At 45.5% G+C, this 16397-nt stretch overlaps 1 protein-coding gene across 9 annotated transcripts in view; it reads left to right on the forward strand.

Moving 5' to 3' along the window:
- Positions 1 to 5886: 5886 nt before the first annotated feature.
- Positions 5887 to 16397, forward strand: part of STRADA (STE20 related adaptor alpha) — a 34957-nt gene continuing 24446 nt past the window's right edge. For 5 of the 9 annotated variants that reach the window (XM_066262633.1, XM_066262637.1, XM_066262635.1 and 2 more), the window contains exon 1: positions 5887 to 5993. The gene's annotated coding sequence lies outside the window, so the exon portion shown is untranslated. Of the gene's footprint in view, positions 6018 to 16397 lie in introns of all 9 variants that reach the window. The other 4 variants (XM_066262634.1, XM_066262636.1, XM_066262638.1 and 1 more) reach the window with 3 other exon arrangements.

Raw genomic sequence — 16397 nt, forward strand, 5'->3', positions numbered from 1 at the left:
GAAAAACTGATGATTGATTCTTCTCATCTCTGCATTCCTGTCTATTCCTCTCCCTGACTCTTGCTCTGTCTCTGGGGGGAAAAAACCACCACAATAATGAATCCTTTCACTTTGGGCAAGTTACTGACCTCTTTGAGTCTCTGTTCTGTTCCTCCTACAAAGTGAAGATAGTAATTATTTTCTCTACCTACCTTGTAGGTATGTCAATTTCAAGAGATAGTATCTGTAAAATTCTCTTCTAATTAAATTATAGCACTTTAAAAATAAAAGATTACTGACCTGTGGTGGCGCAGTGGATAAAGCGTCGACCTGGAAATGCTGAGGTCGCTGGTTTGAAACCCTGGGCTTGCCTGGTCAAGGCACATATGGAGTTGATGCCTACAGCTCCTCACCACCTTCTCTCTCTCCCTCTCTCCCTTTCTCTCTCCTCTCTAAAATGAATAAAAATAAAAGATTAGGCCCTGGCTGGTTGGCTCAGTGGTAGAGCGTCAGCCTGGTGTGCAGGAGTCCCAGGTTCGATTCCTGGCCAGGGCACACAGGAGAAGCGCCCATCTGCTTCTCTACCCCTCCCTCTCTTTTTCCTCTCTGTTTCTCTCTTCCCCTCCCACAGCCAAGGCTCCATTGGAGCAAAGATGGCCCAGGTGCTGAGGATGGCTCCATGGCCTCTGCCTCAGGCGCTAGAATGGCTCTGGTTGCAACAGAGCAACCCCTCAGATGGGCAGAACATCGCCCTCTGGTGGGCATGCCAGGTGGATCCCGGTCGGGCACATGCGGGAGTCTGACTGCCTCCCCGTTTCCAACTTCAGAAAAATACAAAAAAATAATAGTAAAAAAATAAAAGATTATCTAGGACTATTTTCCAAGTGATGTATTTTTGCTTTACTGTCATGTTTCTCCCAATGAAAACCAAGCAGGTCCTCTGAGAGTTCTCTATCTGCAAAATGTGGGGGAGAGCAATAGCTTATAATTTTGTTTCCTGAGTAATAAAGAAGCTTTTCTTGTCAGGCACTGGATGTGAAATCTTTTCTTCAGATGGGACTTTAGACAGAAGGAAAACATTGATTGGTGTTTTCATTCCACTCATCCAGCAGAAATGGGCAATGTGAAAATTATTTAGAACAGTATCTATAAAAACCTATTTTGGTGGGAGGGGTGAAATACTTGACTTTATCAACCCAGATTCTCTTTCCTTACTGTTCCTTTCTCCACTCATTTTGAATGATTTTTTTTTTTTTTTAGAGAGGAGAGAGAGAGACAGAGAGGAGAGACAGAGAGAGAGAAGGGGGGGAGGAGCTGGAAGCATCAACTCCCATATGTGCCTTGACCAGGCAAGCCCAGGGTTTCGAACCGGCAACCTCAGCATTTCCAGGTCGACACTTTATCCACTGCGCCACCACAGGTCAGGCATTTTGAATGATTTGAAAGGATATGAAGGGGGGAGACAGAGTGGCTTTTGTTCCAGACTGTTAAAGCAATAACAAAATATATTACTTTTGAGTTTCTGCGTTTTGGTGGTCAATGAAATTTTTATTTGCATTTGGAAGAAAGTGTAATGTTTTCATCTGCACAAGTTGAATGGCATTTTTAAAATTATTATTTTTTTTTTTTTTTTCATTTTTCTGAAGCTGGAAACAGGGAGAGACAGTCAGACAGACTCCCGCATGCGCCCGACCGGGATCCACCCGGCACGCCCACCAGGGGCGACGCTCTGCCCACCAGGGGACGATGCTCTGCCCATCCTGGGCGTCGCCATGTTGCGACCAGAGCCACTCTAGCGCCTGGGGCAGAGGCCACAGAGCCATCCCCAGCGCCCGGGCCATCTTTGCTCCAATGGAGCCTTGGCTGCAGGAGGGGAAGAGAGAGAGACAGAGAGGAAAGTGCGGCGGAGGGGTGGAGAAGCAAATGGGCGCTTCTCCTGTGTGCCCTGGCCGGGAATCGAACCCGGGTCCTCCGCACGCTAGGCCGACGCTCTACCGCTGAGCCAACCGGCCAGGGCAATTTTTATTCATTTTAGAGAAGAGAGAGAGAGAATGGGGGGAGGAGCAGGAAGCATCAACTCCCATATGTGTCTTGACCGGGCAAGCCCAGCGTTTTGAACCAGCAACCTCAGTATTCCAGGTCAACATTTGATCCACTGCGCCACCACAGGTTGAATGCCATTTACCTCCATGAACTGGGAAGTAATACAATTTTTAGAAGAAAACTAATTTTTGTTCCTGAAAGGGAGAGACTTGTATCTATACTGTATCACTTTTTAAATTTTTTATTTTAATTTATTGTTTACATGGATTCAAGTGTCCCACTGACTATAATTCCCTCGCCCCCACCCCTCTGTCCCTTTTTATACCTCCTTTGCTATACTGTACCACTTTTAATGGATATTAGTTTCTATTTTCATCTTTTAAAATAAACTGACCTCTTTAATTTCCCCTATTCAGTTTTATCCAAATAGAGTAACTTTTATTTATTTTTAAAAAGCACCCAAGACTTTTCAAGTATTTAGTTCCATGGAAGTTATTTTGAAATCATAATGTTACATCTATCTGCGTTATTTATTGCATCAGCTATGCTTGAGGGAGAACTCTTAACTGTTTTTTGTTTTTGTGATAAAGACGGAGAGGGACAGATAGGGACAGACAGACAGGAAGAAAGAAGAGAAGCATTAGTTCTTCATTGCAGCACCTTAGTTGTTCATTGATTGCTTTCTCATATGTGCCTTGACTGGAGTGCGGGGGAATGCTACAGCAGAGCGAGTGACCCCTTGATCAAGCCAGCAACCTTAGGCTTCAAGCCAGTGATCTTTGGGCTCAAGCCAGTTACCATGAGGTCATGTCGATGATCCCACGCTCAAACCAGCAACCCTGCGCTCAAGCTAGATGAGCCTGTGCTCAAGCCTGAGATCTTGGGGGTTTTGAACCTGGGTCCTCTGCGTCCCAGTCTGATGCTCTATCCACTGTGCTACTGCCTGGTCAGGCTTAACTGTTTTCCCATCACATTTTCAACTTGAATGCTTAAATAGCTTTCTTCTGCACTATTTTCTTGCATGTAACTGTATCACTTAGCAAGATTGTAGCAAAGCTAGAATGAAGCCAGTTTTCTGCTTCAGGAAAGAGCCCTGGATTTGTGGGCAGGCATCTGGGTGCTGTCTTAGTGCTTTAGCAAGTCTCTTTTCTTATCTATAAGTGGGCATTATCTACCCCCCCCCTTTCTAAAATGGCTATACAGAGGATCATTATTAGATAATATGTATAAAGTAGTTTGACATATAAAATGCTTTGCAAATTAAATAATCCTGCTCAATTTGTTAAACTACACATCATAAGCATTTCATGTGAGTATTCTAGGCTATTACTAATTTTACCTTTCTCACATTTTATGTAGTATCTCATGGCGCAGTGGACAGAGCGTCGGACTGGGTCGCAGAGGACCCAGGTTCAAAACCCCGAGGTTCCCGGCTTGAGCACAGGGTTGCTGGCTTGATCTTGGGATCATAGACATGACCCCATGGTCACTGGCTTGAGCCCAAAGGTTGCTGGCATGAAGCCCAGGGTCGCTGGCTTGAGCCCAAGTTTGCTGGCTTGAGCAAGAGTTCACTTGCTCTGCTAGAGCTCCCCCCCTCCCCCCGGGTCAAGGCACATGTGAGAAAGCAATCAATGAACAACTAGGGAGCCACAATGAAGAACTGATGCTTCTCATCTCTCTCTCTTCCGTGTCTGTCTCTATCCATCCCCCCCCCCTCTGTCAAAAAAATAAATAAAAATTACATAGTATCTTGAAGAGGGCTGTGCACTTAAACTGGATGCTCAGAGTTAAAAACAAAACAGGATCTTCAGTCTACCTCCATTCCTCTAGGCTTCAAGCCAGTTTCAGAAAGCTCCAGGAATCTTAGAGAGTCCCATTCCACCCTATAAACAAGCAAAAAGCATTAAAGAGATTAGAAAGCTTGTGCATCCCAGGGCTCACAATAAGTAAAAAGCAAAACAGGAAAAGATTGACTTTATAAACTGAAAGCTGGTCTTTCATTACACTGGTTTTCTAAATTATCTGGATTTAGGCTGCCCTTTTGCAAGGAAAACTAAAGCTAATAGAAAATTACTCCTGCTCTGGCTGGATAGCTCAGTTGGTTAAAGCATTGTCCTAAAGCTCTGCCGTTGCCAGTTTTATCCCGTTAGGGGACACAGAGGAACAGATTGATGTTCCTGTATTTTCCTCTCTCTGAAATCAATAAAATAAACATTAAAAAACCCCAAAACAAACATTTTATCCTTGAAACTGAAGTGTAGAAAATAAAGGCTCTTAACATGAATAATTTTTGGCAAAACTTACTTTCTCTAAAACAAAGAGACTTTTAGCAGAACGTACTTTTTCTGAAAAGACTCCCTATTCCTGGCCTTGAGGATGATTTCCCAGACTGTGTGGCCTTGTGCTAGCTTTGCAAAGTTGCAGGTGTTCTCAGAATGTTTCTCCCTGAATTAACCCTATAGATAAAACATTGTAAGAAAGCTTGTTTCACTGCTTTGTTTTACTGTTATGCTTCCTCCCCTTCCCATTCCTCAGTCAGTATGTAATTTTCCCATTAAAAGCTAGCCCCAAATTGTGTTCCCCACCACATTGATTTGAAAGGCTTTGGCATCCGTGTGGTCCACGCACTGGCATTAAAGACTCTTTAATTTCTTAATTTGGCTAATTGATTGTGTGGCAAGATGTTTGTTTCTCGCTGTTCTGATACAACAAAACAACAGTGTGGGAAAAACGTTTCTCTAACTTTTGTGGACAATCAGGAGGATGGTGAAATCTTTTAGCCACCTTTGTAGATGGAATCCAGATAGAAAATGACAGTTATTGGGCTAGATGAGAAATGATGAATTGAGTGTTCATTACTTGATGGTATGCGTTTAACCAATTTTGGAAACCCCCTCCTGCATGGGTGGAGTGTCACTGAAAAAAACAAAAAACAAAATCCAAAACACAGTCTCACAGAAGGGAACTTACTCCATCACTTGAGATTGCTTCATTTCTCAAGTCCTGCCTGCCTTGGCTTAGGCCAACTTCCCCATCTAGGCAAACATTACAGGTCTCTGCAAATACAGCATGTCTCTCAGAGTTGTGGATGAGGAAGGAGGGGTAAAAAGATCCAGAAGGATAGAAGTGATAGTTCCCATTAGTTAAGCTGTTTTCCTCCTTTTACGGATAAGTTACCTGAAGCACAGAGAAAAAGGATGGGTTTTCCCCTTTGCAGCTTGTCAGCTTGTGGCCCAGGAAGCCAAAATAAGGGGCATTTGAGATGTCTTTTTAAAAACGTGTAGGACAGGTTTTTCCAGTGAAGTCTTACTACAGGAAAAGAAAATTCTCAAAGTAGCCGCCTGACCAGGTGGTGGCGCAGTAGGTAGAGCGTAGGACCAGGTGCCCAAGGACCCAGGTTCGAAACCGAGGTTGCAGGCTCATCGCTTGCGCTGAAGGGGGGGGGGGGCAGGGGGCAGGGGGCGGACGGTCTCTGGCTTGAGCGTGGGATCATAAACATGGCCCCATCGTGGCTGGCTTGAGTCAAGGTCGAGCAAAGGGTCACTTTACTTTGGGGTTGAGGGTCTGGGGAGACCTATTCAGACCCTGCAGCCCTCAACGACGAGCTAGGTCTTTGGCTTTCACCCTGTTGGTGAAACTGGCCCCTGCTGTTAGAGACAGAATGCCCTCAGGTACGCGCTGTGAGGAATGAGATAACTTGCACCCAAGAAACGGCGGGGGAGACCGGAGATCAGCACAAGACAGACCTTCCGAATCCGCGTGGACCTGGCGGGGGAGGGCGAGGCTCCACCACCACGGGGGCGGGGGCGGGGGCGGGGGCGAGCTCGCTCGCTCGCTTTCCTGGGGACCCTCTACTGCGCATGGCACGTTGCGTACCTCCCTCCCAGCAACCGGCTTGGCGGCGGCGAGGCCATAAAGTGAGGAGGCGGAGCTGAGACGCTGTCGGGACTGCTTGCTGACTCCAGGATCAGGTACCTGACTGGCGGGGCCGCCTGGTGCGTTCCAGGGATCATCAGTTCATCCTCTCTGTCTCTGATTCCATCTTCGCGGGGTGGGCCTGCGTCAGACCAGTCATCCGGGCCCCCGCCTCGCCCTACACGGCCCCCTTTCACCCGAGTCCTCCTCGATTCCCTCCATGAGGGGCTGCAGCTCGAGAGCAGAATAGGCTTGGGCCTGGCAGGGGCACATCGGAGCAGAGTTGCTGGGCGGGACAGGCGAGCTCCTGTTTACCCGTTCGTTCTTCCCCTCAGACTTCCAGGAGGTGAACCTGGGGCCCAGATTCAATTTGTCCTCAAGCAAAGAGGCGGCTGCTCCTCCTCCCTCATCCCCGTCTGTTCCCATACTAGACAGGCAGTGGGTCGAGATCCCCAAGGACAGAGATTCAAGTAACTGTCTGAACCAGCCAAAACAAAGAGCTTCTAATTGTCTTGTTTCCCCAGTCTGTTTAAGTATCCACGGTAGATATGGGGTGGAGATTGGGGTTGAGGGTAGGGAAGTGTGAGGAAAGGGGTGTGGTTAAATGAAATAGTTCAAGTTTTCAGAAGACGGGCATCTAATGTCTCTGCCCTAACATATCCTAACTTTATCCCCCAAAGAGGAAAAGCCATTCGAATTTGTCCGTTTCTTATAGAAATACTTGTTGAAGAAGAACCATATTCCAGTATATATTTGCGGCATTAGGCAGTTCTTCATTGACTGTTTCAAACGTTCTTGAGACACCCAAGACTGTTTCTTGTCCCTGAGAGTTGAAGAAATCGATCTTATCTAATTACCTGTCTTAGACCAGAAGCCTTTTCAGCCATTAGTTACAATGCTGAACTGGTTAAATATGTCCCCACAACCTTTAACCATGTTTCTTTGAGGTTTTGTGGCTCAAATGCAGTTTTTGTAGTTATAACCCCAGACATGGAGAAATTTTAGAAAACCAGGGTCAAAAATAGGAAAAAATAAAAAAAATTAAATTAAGATAAATTCTTTCTCTACCATTTGGCATATGGACAATAGCATTGTCAAATTAGGTGATGCCTTTTTAGTTATCATTGTATCTTTGCACACACAGTCTTTTTTTTTTTTTCACACACAGTCTTGACTGACCTCACTAGGCTTCTCTGGTTTCTAGAGCACAGACATTGGAACAGATCTAATCAGTCCTTTACCACTTGCCTGTGTAACTTTGGGTATTTAACCTCTCTGAGCCTATAAAACAGGGAAGATAATATTTACTGTGAGCTGATCTCTGTGAAGTATTTAGCACAGATCCTGGCACATAGAAGTTCACCAGAAATGCTTGCTGCTTTTATTATTTTCATTTATAATTTTTTTAAAATTTATTGATTCTTGAGAAAGAGAGAGAGAGACATTGATTTGTTGCTCCACCCATCTGTGCATTCACTGGTTGACTCTTATATGTGTCCTGACTGGCAATCGAACCTGCAACCTGGTGTATTGGGATGATGCTCTAACCCCCTGGTAGGCAAACTGTGGCTTTGCGAGCCACATGCGGCTCTTTGGCCCCTTGATTGTGGTTTTCTTACAAAAGACCACGTGTGGGTGCTACCTTGATAAGGAATGTACCTACCTACATAGTTTAAAAAATTTGGCTCTCAAAAGAAATTTTGATCGTTGTACTGTTGATATTTGGCTCTGTTGACTAATGAGTTTGCCGACCACTGCTAACCAACTGAGCTACCAGGCCAGGGCTGCTTTTATTATTTTTACTATTATTAATTTAGAAGATACAGGAGTGTCCATATTATGTGTTGGGCACAGTAGCCCATGGGAATGCAGCAATGAACAAGATCATTCCCTACCCTCAAGGATTCTTTATTATAGTAGAGGAAACGTATAAATAGGCAATGAAGAGTATTGTAGGTATAAGGGTTGAGTACAGAGTCCAAACATCTAACGTAGGTGGGAAGTGAGTTAGGACTTCTGAGAGGTACAGGTCTAAGTTAGTCAGGTTGTGGGAAGGGTGGTGGTTCTGAAGGGAAAGCAGGATCTTGAGGCAGGAATGGAGAGATGAGAAGCATCAATTCTTTGTTGCAGCTCCTTTAGTTATTCATTGATGGCTTTCTCCTATGTGCCTTGGGGGGGGTGCTACAGCAGAGCGAGTGACCCCTTGCTCAAGCCAATGACCTTGGGGTCATGTCTATGATCCCATGCTCAAGCCAGTAGCCCAGCGCACAAGCTGGTGAGCCCGCAATGAAGCTGGATGAGCCCACGCTCAAGCCATGACCTTGGGGTTTCAAACCTGGGTCTCAGCATCCCAGTCTGACACTGTATTCACTGCACCACTGCCGGGTCAGGTTTTTTTTCTTTCTTTCTTTAACTGATGAAAGAGAGAGAGAGAGAAAGAGAGGAACATCAATCTGTTCCTGTATTTGTCCTGACAGAGGATGGAACTGGCAACCTCTATACTTCAGGACAATGCTAACCAACCCAGATATCTGGCCAGGGCAGATACTGCATGTTTTAAAAATTCTTGTGGTACACTGGTTGAAAATTACTGCTATTAAGGTTTTTTTTTTTTTACAGAGGCAGAGATAGACAGGGACAGACAGACAGGAACGGAGAGAGATGAGAAGCATCAATCATCAGTTTCTCGTTGTGCGCGTTGCGACTTCTTAGTTGTTCATTGATTGCTTTCTCACATGTGCCTTGACCGTGGGCCTTCAGCAGACCGAGTAACCCCCTGCTGGAGCCAGGGACCTTGGGTCCAAGCTGGTGAGCTCTTTGCTCAAGCCAGATGAGCCCGCGCTCAAGCTGGCGACCTCGGGATCTCGAACCTGGGTCCTTCCACATCCCAGTCCGACGCTCTATCCACTGCGCCACCACCTGGTCAGGCTGCTATTAAGGTTTTAAAATATAGTATGTTTCCCTACGAAAGTTTTTCCTTTGGGCTCTATATACTTCCTGCCTTTCAAGTGCCAGGTCCTAACTACGGACCTCTCCCAAGGCCCTTCCCAGCCTTCTGCTTTTCTCTCGCCATTTTCTTCTTTAGTGAATTTCTGTCACTTGTATAGCTTTAGCTCCTAACTGAACTCTACATTAGCCATCTCTGAACTTTCTGTTGATCATTAGTCTTAACTTCTTGTTTTCTTTTGTGATAGAGACAGAGAGACAGAGAGAGGGACAGATAGGGTCAGACAGACAGGAAGGAGAGAGATAAGAAGCATCAATTCTTCATTGTGGCTCCTTAGTCTCCTTAGTTGTTTATTGATTGCTTTCTCATATGTGCCTTGATCCTGGTGTGGGGTGGGGTGGGGCGGCTACAGCAGAGTGAGTGACCCCTTGCTCAAGCCAGCAACCTTGGGCTCAAGCCACTGATCTTGGGTTTCAATCCAGTGATCTTTGGGCTCAAGCCAGCGACCATGAGGTCATGTTTATGATCCCACACTCAAGCTGGTGAGCCTGCGCTCAAGCCAGTGACCTCGGGATTTTTTTTAAAGACTTTATTTATTAATTTTAGAGAGGAGAGAAGGAGGAGAGAGAGAGAGAAGAGGGGAGGAAGAGGAAGCATCAATTCCCATATGTGCCTTGACCAGGTAATCCCAGGGTTTTGAACTGGCGACCTCAGCATTCCAGGTCGATGCTTTATCCACTACGCCACCACAGGTCAGGCGACCTCGGGATTTTGAACCTGGGTTCTCTGCTTCCTGGTCGACACTCTATCCATTGTGCCTCTGCCTGGTCAGGCCAGTCTTAACTTTTCTAACTGAATGCTCTATATTTTCACTTGGGATATATAACTGTTTTCTCAACTTCAATATGATTTAAATCTTAGACTCATCTTTCCACTGAAACTACTTCCCATTTCCACTTCTGAGCTTTCTTGTTTTTTAAATGAATTTAATGTGCTGTTTATTTCACTCAATTTTATTTATTTATTATTTTTTTTTACAAGGACAGAGAGAGAGAGTCAGAGATAGGGACAGATAGGCACAGACAGACAGGAGGGGAGAGAAATGAGAAGCATCAATTCTTCGTTGTGGCACCTTAGTTGTTCATTGAATGCTTTCTTATATGTGCCTTGACCGGGGGCTACAGCAGACTGAGTGACCCCTTGCTCAAGCCAGAGACCTTGGGCTCAAGCTGGTGAGCTTTGCTCAAACCAGATGAGCCCATGCTTAAGCTCAAACCCGAGGGCGACCTCGGGTTTTGAACCTGGGTCCTCTGCATCCCAGTCTGACTCTCTAGCCACTGCGCCACCGTCTGGTCAGGCTGAGCTTTCTTGTTTTGTTGTTGTTCCCAGTTACTTGAGCACAAAATAAATCAGTCATCAGAGTTGTCCACAGGTAGAATAGGCTTCCTGATATGGTAGTGAGTCTCTCTGACGTGGGACATTTTCAAGAGATTAGATAACCTTATATCCAGGAATTTGTAAAAGCTGTTTCTTGAAAGGGTGGAGGATGGGCTAGAATAGATGACTTATGGTGGTCTTTACTAACTAAATATAATTTCTTTAATTTTTCTTCTCCTCTACCCATCTATTTCTTTTTTTTAAAAAGATTTATTTATTTAATTATTATAGAGAGGGGAGAGTGAGAGAGAGAGAGAGAAGGGGGGGAGGAGCAGGAAGCATCAACTCCCATATGTGCCTTGACCAGGCAAGCCCAGGGTTTTGAACCGGCAACCTCAGCGTTTCCAGGTTGACGCTTTATCCACTGCGCCACCACAGGTCAGGCTATTTCTTTTTTTAATATTAATTTTATTTATTGATCTTAGAGAGAGAAACATTGATTTGTTCCACTTATTTATGCATTCATTAGTTGATTCTTTTAAATTTTCTAATTTATTGATTGAGATAATAGAGAGGAAGGGAGGGAGAGAGAGAGAGAGAAAGAGAGAAGCATTCATTTGTTGTTCTTCATAGTTGTGTATTCATTGGTCGCTCCCCATTTGTGCCCTGACCAGGGATCAAACCTGCAACCTTGGCATATCAGGATGAGGCTCTACCAACTGAGCTAACTGGCCAGGGCCTGTTTCTTTCTTGTTTCTTTCTTTCTTTCTTTCTTTCTTTCTTTCTTTCTTTCTTTCTTTCTTTCTTTCTTTCTTTCTTTCTTTCTTTCTTTCTTTCTTTCTTTTTTTTTGTATTTTTCTGAAGTTGGAAACGGGGAGGCAGTCAGACAGACTCCTGCATGCGCCCAACCGGGATCCACCTGGCATGCCCACCAGGGGGCGATACTATGCCCATCTGGGGCGTTGCTCTGTTGCAACCAGAGCCATTCTAGTGCCTGAGGCAGAGGCCATAGAGCCATCAGTGCCCGGGCCAACTTTTGCTCCAATGGAGCCTTGGCTGTAAGAGGGGAAGAGAGAGACAGAGAAGAAGGAGAGGGGGAGGGGTGGAGAAGCAGATGGGCGCTTCTCCTGTGTGCCCTGGCCAGGAATTGAACCCAGGACTCCTGCACGCCAGGCTGACGCTATACCACTGAGCCAACCGGCCAGGGCCCAGGGTCTGTTTCTTTTTTTTTTTTAAATTATTTATTGACTTTACAGAGGTGGGTGGGGATGAGAAGTAGTTGCTTCACACTAGCTGTTCATTTGTTACTTGTCATATATGCCTTGACTGGGTAAGCCCAGGTTTTCTAACCAGTGACCTCAGCATTCCAGATTGGCATTCAATCTGCTGTGCCACCACGGGCCAGGTGGACCTATATGTTTCTTTTTTTTTTTTTTTTTTTTTTTACAGAGACAGTCAGAGAGAGGGATAGACAGGGACAGACAGACAGGAATGGAGAGAGATGAGAAGCATCAATCATTAGTTTTTCATTGCGCATTGCAACACCTTAGTTGTTCATTGATTGCTCTCTCATACGTGCCTTGACCGTGGGCCTTCAGCAGACCGAGTAACACCTTGCTGGAGCCAGCGACCTTGGGTTCAAGCTGGTGGGCTTTTCCTCAAACCAGATGAGTCCGCGCTCAAGCTGGTGACCTCGGGGTCTCGAACCCGGGTCCTCTGCATCCCGGTCTGACACTCTATCCACTGCGCCACCGCCTGGTCAGGCTGTACCTGTATGTTTCTTAACATTCCCTCTGTTACAGGCTTTTTCACCACAAATATGATCCATAGATCATAACTGTATTCTAATTGGGCATGCCTTTCTCTGGGTTATCTTTACTCACCCACACCTCCTTTCCCATTCCTTTATAGGTTAATAGTCCTTCTATGTTCCTTAGAACAAGGCCTTTCAAATGTGTAGGTCCAGAGATCAACAGCATTACCATTATCTGGGAGCTTGTTAGAACCACCAGACCCTACCACAGACCTTCTTTCTAAATTCATTTTCTTAGGTATGATTTTTTTGTAGACTACTTAGCATGTTCTATGTATACAGTCTTGTTGTCTATGAATAAAGGGTTATATACCTTCTTTTCCAGTCTATATGCCTTTTAATTCTTCTTGCGTTTTTGTATTAGGCAAGACCACTAGTATAATAATGAATAGAAGTGATGAAAGCAGACATTTATGCTTTGCTTCTGTTCTTGAAGGAAAGTCATTCATTCTTTTTACCATTCAGTATGATAGAAGCTGTAAAATTTTCTTATGTGTCTTTTACCAAGTTGACTTGGTAAAATTCTGTTTCTATTCTATTTCTATTTGACAATTCCTGGTTGATTTGAGAGTTTCTTTAAAATCATGAGTAGGCCTGACCAGGTGGTGGTGCAGTGGCTAGAGTGTCAGACTGTGATGTGGGGGACCCAGGTTCAAAACCATGAGGTCATCGACTTGAGCACAGGCTCATCTGTCTTGAGTGCAGGCTCACCAGCTTGAGCTCAGGGTCGCTAGCTTGAGCAAGGAGTCACTTGCTCTGTTGTAGCCCCACCCCCACCCCATCAAGGCACATATGAGAAAGTAATCAATGAACAACTAAGGTGTCACAATGAAGAATTGATGCTTCTCATCTCTTTCCCTTCCTGTCTGTCTGTCCCTATCTGTCCCTCTCTCTGACTCTCTCTCTCTGTCTCTCTCACAAATAAATAAATAAATAAATAAAATCATGAGTAGATATTGAATTTTGAGAGATTCTTTTCTTCCATCTGTTGAGATGATTGTATACATTTTTTCTTTTTTTTTTTTTTTACATTTTTTCTTGTTTACTCAGTTACCTTGATTCATTTTTTAAAAAATTTGTTAAAATTGGTTATTATTTATTTGCAAACAACTTCAAAGACAGTGTTGCATACAATAATTCAGTTATTAAATAGATGTAGAGGAAGAATACTTGGTCATCTTTACCAATACGCCTCAGCTATGAGCCATGCTTGCATAGTCAAAGTAATGTAAATGTAGACTACTGATTTAACCAAAAATTATGCCAGAACTACTTTGGAAGAACAAAGGCAGGAAATTAAAATGCAGGGAGGTGACACAGGAGAGCTTAGTCTTCATCTACTGTGGTACGAAGTTAGTAGACAAATGTCTAAAATTGATAAATCATGGCCATATAAACACTATTTAAGAATGATGATGGCCCTGGCCGGTTGGCTCAGTGGTAGAGCGTTGGCCTGGCATGCAGGAGTCCCGGGTTCGATTCCCGGCCAGGGCACACAGGAGAAGCGCCCATCTGCTTCTCCACCCCTCCCCCTCTCCTTCCTCTCTGTCTCTCTCTTCCCCTCCCACAGCCAAGGCTCCATTGGAGCAAAGATGGCCCGGGCACTGAGGATGGCTCTATAGCCTCTGCCTCAGGAGCTAGAATGGCTCTGGTTGCAACAGAGTAATGCCCCAGAGGAGCAGAGCATCGCCTCCTGGTGGGCATGCCGGGTGGATCCTGGTCAGGCGCATGCGGGAGTCTGTCTGACTGCATCCCTGTTTCCAACTTCAGAAAAAAAAAAAAAAGAATGATGATGAAGCTCTGGCCAGTTGGCTCAGTGGTAGAGCACTGGCCTGGCATGTGGATGTACTGGGTTCAATTACCTACCAGGGCACACAGGAGGAGCACCCATCTGCTTCTGTACCCTCCTCCTCTCGTTTCTATCTCTCTCTTCCCCTCCTGCAACCAAGGCTCCATTGGAGCAAAGTTGGCCAGGGTGCTGAGGATGGCTCCATGACCTCCACCTCAGGCACTAGAATGGCTCTGGTTGCAATGGAGCACCGCCCCAGATGGGCAGAGCATCGACCCCTAGTGGGCTTGCTGGGTGGTTCCTGGTCGAGCTCACGCAAGAGTCTGTCTCTCTGCCTCCCCACTTATTACTTCAAAAAAAAAAGGCCTGACCAGGCAGTGGTGCAGTGGATAGAGCGTCGGACTGGATGCAGAGGACCCAGGTTCGAGACCCGAAGGTCACCAGCTTGAGCGCAGGCTCATCTGGTTTGAGCAAAAAGCCCACCAATTTGAACCCAAGGTCGCTGGCTCCAGCAAGGGGTTACTTGGTCCGCTGAAGGCCTGCGGTCAAGGCACATATGAGAAAGCAATCAATGAACAACTAAGGTGTTGCAACATGCAATGAAAAACTAATGATTGATGCTTCTCATCTCTCTCCATTCCTGTCTGTTTGTCCCTGTCTATCCCTCTCTGACTCACTCTCTGTCTCTGTAAAAAAAAAAAAAAAAAAAAAGATGATGAAAAGCAGGTTAAACAGGCCTGACCAGTCAGTGGTGCAGTGGATAGAGCATTGGACTGGGACACAGAAGACTCACATTCAAAACCCTGAGGTTGCTGACTTGAGCACACACTCACCAGCTTGAGCAGGGGTGGCTGGCTTGAGCTTGGTATCATCGACATGACCCCATGGTCACTGGCTTGAGCCCAAAGATAGCTGGCTTGAAGCCCAAGGTTGCTGACTTGAGCCCAAGTCACTGACTTGAGCAAAGGGTCACTCGTTCTGCTGGAACCCCCCCACCCTCGGGTCAAGGCACATATGAAAAAGCAATCAATGAACAACTAAAGTGTTACAATGAAGAATTGATGCTCCTCATCTCTCTCCTTCTTGTCTGTCTGTCCCTATCTATCCCTCTGTCTTTCTCTCTGTCTCTGTCACACACACACACACACACACTCACAAGTAATTGCTAATTGCTTCTGGGAAGGGGTCAGAAGGGACTTACTCGAGAGAAATTTAAATATGAAAGAAGAAAACCATATTCAGGGTGTCCTCCAGTTACTACACAGTTCTGTTCTATGACAGTGACGTAACCCGAATTTTGGTGTAAGTTGAAACATACCCTAGCCTAAGTCACTTACCTATCCTAACACAATTGTAAAATCATAATCTAGAACATAAAAACAGCTAAGCCACAGAAAAAGGAAAAGAACATAAATATACTGTACTGTAGTAACAAAAAATGACAAAAAAATATACCTTGCCTGACCAGGCAGTGGTGCAGTGGATAGAGCGTAGGACTGGGATGTGGAAGGACCCACGTTCAAGACCCCGAGGTTGCTAGCTTGAGCGCGGACTCATCTGGCTTGAGCAAAAAGCTTACCAGCTTGGACCCAAGGTTGCTGGCTCAAGCAAGGGGTCACTTGGTCTGCCGAGGGCCCGCGGTCAAGGCACATATGGGAAAGCAATCAATGAACAACTAAGGTGTCGCAACGAAAAACTGATGATTGATGCTTCTCACCTCTCTGCGTTCCTGTCTGTCTGTCCCTATCTATCCCTCTATCTGACTCTTTCTCTGTCCCTGAAAACATAAAGAAACAAACAAACAAATAAATAAATAAAACTATTCTTTATTCTTTGGGTTTAAAATAATTTAAAAATATATATATATATACCTTATCTTTATTCCAGTGATTGGCTTGCACACTGGAAGGGGCATTCTGAGGTGGGTGAGAGTGACCTATTGAGAGGAGGAAGCTAGAAAGGCAACAGAACCTGCAGAAGGCATTGAAGATACTGGGTCAGGATTGCCTAAGGAACATGCAGGAGACGCTGGAGATGATTCTACCTGTACTACAGGTGTTTCATCTCAAGAAGCAACTGATGTAGAGGGTACAGGATCTGTTGCAGGCCTCTCTACCATCTTTTTTTTTTTTTTTTTTTCTTTAAAATTTTCTGAAGTAAGAAGCACAGAGGCAGAGAGACTGACTCCCACATGCACCCAACCGGGATCCACCTGGCATGCCCACTAGGGGGCGATGCTCTGTTGCAACTGGAGCCATTCTAACACCTGAGGTGGAGGCCATAGAGCCAACCTCAGCGCCCTGGCCAACTTTGCTCCAATGGAGCCTTGGCTGCGGGAGGGGAAGAGAGAAATAGAGAGAAAGGAGAGGGGGGAAAGGTGGAGAAGCAGATGGACACCTCTCCTATGTGCCCTGACTGGGAATCGAACCCAGCATATCCACACGCCAGGCTGACGCTCTACCACTGAGCCTACTGGCCAGGGCCCAGGCCTCTCTACCTTCTTAAAGAATTGTTTCAGGCTAGTCTGGAAAGTT

Source organism: Saccopteryx bilineata, chromosome 2 (genome assembly GCF_036850765.1).
Source record: "Saccopteryx bilineata isolate mSacBil1 chromosome 2, mSacBil1_pri_phased_curated, whole genome shotgun sequence".
Taxonomy (NCBI): domain Eukaryota; kingdom Metazoa; phylum Chordata; class Mammalia; order Chiroptera; family Emballonuridae; genus Saccopteryx; species Saccopteryx bilineata.